General features: G+C 39.0%; 1 pseudogene across 1 annotated transcript; it reads left to right on the forward strand.

The window, feature by feature from the left end:
• Positions 1 to 218: 218 nt before the first annotated feature.
• LOC309848828 (ubiquitin-conjugating enzyme E2 E1 pseudogene) lies at positions 219 to 1,667 on the forward strand (annotated as a pseudogene). The gene has a single exon. The product of its transcript is annotated as a ubiquitin-conjugating enzyme E2 E1 pseudogene (transcript).
• The last annotated feature ends 718 nt before the right edge of the window (positions 1,668 to 2,385 follow it).

The following is a 2,385-nucleotide window of genomic DNA, read 5'->3' on the forward strand; positions in this document are numbered from 1 at the left end:
GGATATCAATCAAAAAACCTACTGTTACAAGAATTCTGGTTGATATTTTTGGTGTTCCCCCCCTTTTCAGAAATCAGGGGACCCAACTGTGCAAATCAACTATGAAAAAGAAGAAATGAGAGACAGTGTATCTACTTGGCTAACACAGGAGCTGAATTACAATTTTACTACTCATTCTGCTCTGTTTCAGTTACCTTTAAAAGTATCAGTAGCGATTGCCTGTTTAATAGTTGCTGTTGCTGCACTTCCGCTTCTCTCCCAGCGAGAGAGAGACACGAGTGGCCAGGCCCAGCCGCAGCCGCAGCAGCAGCCGCCACGGCGGCACGGAGGAGCCAGACACAAAGAGGGGCTGTTTGCGGGGTGGGGTGGGGGGTTCGCTATGTCGGATGACGATTCGAGGGCCAGCACGAGCTCCTCCTCATCTTCGTCCTCCAACCAGCAAACCGAGAAAGAAGCAAACACCCCCAAGAAGAAGGAGAGTAAAGTCAGCATGAACAAAAACTCCAAACTCCTCTCTACCAGCGCCAAGAGGATTCAGAAGGAACTGGCAGACATCACTTTAGACCCTCCACCTAACTGCAGTGCTGGTCCCAAAGGTGATAACATCTATGAATGGAGATCAACCATTCTGGGACCTCCAGGATCCGTGTATGAGGGTGGTGTATTCTTCCTTGATATCACTTTTACACCAGAATACCTCTTCAAGCCTCCAGAGGTTACATTTCGGACAAGAATCTATCACTGTAATATTAACAGTCAAGGAGTTATTTGCTTGGACATATTAAAAGATAATTGGAGTCCAGCACTAACCATTTCTAAAGTTCTCCTTTCTATCTGCTCCCTTCTTACAGACTGTAACCCTGCTGATCCTTGGGTGGGAAGTATTGCCACTCAGTATATGACCAACAGAGCAGAACATGACAGAATGGCCAGACAGTGGACCAAGAGATACGCTACATAAATTGGGTTTTCACATTCTTACATTATTTGTCTGTCACAGAGAGAGCTGCTTATGATTTTGAAGGGGTGGGGGAGGGTGGGAGTTGGTAAAGAGTAGGGTATTTCTATAACAGATATTATTCAGTCTTATTTCCTAAGATTTTGTTGTAACTTAAGGTATCTTGCTACAGTAGACAGAATTGGTAATAGCAACTTTTAAAACCGTCATTAGTTCTGCAATATTAGCTGAAATGTAGTACAGAGAATAGACATTGGGTTCAGTTGCTTGTAGTCTATAAATTTAAAATAGCTTAATTTTGTACAGGTTACACACATGGCCATTTATGTAAAATCCTTCAAGACTACACTTTTTTGTTGTTGTTCAAAAAAATTGGAACTTGTTTTCCTTTCTTTGGAGGGAACATTGATATTTAACAGTTTTTAGAGACTGTCATCTCATATATATAAAATGGATACGTGGCTATAAGACACCATATAGAAAATGAGTAGTTATGTATTTTATTTTATTTTATATGCCAATCTACTTTATTGTGACAAAATAAGAGATTTGAATCACGACTTGTGAAAACCTGTAGTAAAATACCTTAAGCTGTTAACTGTAAGGTGTGAAATAGGAGTTGCTCAGTGGATTGGTTATATGTTGTGGACTACTTAAGTCTGCATTTGTTACTGTGCTAATAAACAATATTAAAACAAAACAAAACAAAAAAAAAGTATCAGCATTTCACAAGATTGTTAAGGATTTGCCTTGATTTCAGAAAGAGCTATTGGTGTGGAACATTGACTGTGCATTGGGATTGTCTAGTTCACCAAAGGTTAATGTGCTCAAGTAATAATATTATTACTTCAGACACTTTATTTTAAATCTCAGTCATTTGTTTAAGTTAGCAAATCAGAATTACCTCTGAAATTCTGAATTGGTTTATGTTCGATACATTCAACCTAAGAGCAGAGCTCTGAGCATGATGTTATTTCCTTTTGCTTTTGACTATTGAGTGCCTATATGTGTCAGGTGTTGAGGATATAGCAGTTAAATTACAGACACGGTAAATGTACCCTATAGAACTTTTCGGTTTAGTAGTAAAGTTAGTAGCTAAAAACAAATCCAATGATAACTGAGTTCAATTGTGCTATTGTAAAGAAACTTAAGATGCTCCAAGAGCATGTGTTAATTCAAATTAGTCTATGTGTTCAAGAAGGGTTTTTCTATGGAAGCGATATTTAAAGGAAAAGATGGACAGTTAGGGACTGTCTAGGAGAACGTGGGAGGGAGTGAAACTCAGGTGGACAAAATAACACCCGTCTTAAGGTCCTGAGGTGAAAGGGTGAGGAATATTGAAATAGGAGAAAGGCAAATGTGAATTAGAAAGAGCAAGAGTAACAGAAGCAGAAGTTAAGGCTAAAGATATAGGTAAGCCTATGATT

The sequence above is a fragment of the Mustela nivalis genome (assembly GCF_964662115.1).
Source record: "Mustela nivalis genome assembly, chromosome: 15".
Lineage (NCBI taxonomy): Eukaryota > Metazoa > Chordata > Mammalia > Carnivora > Mustelidae > Mustela > Mustela nivalis.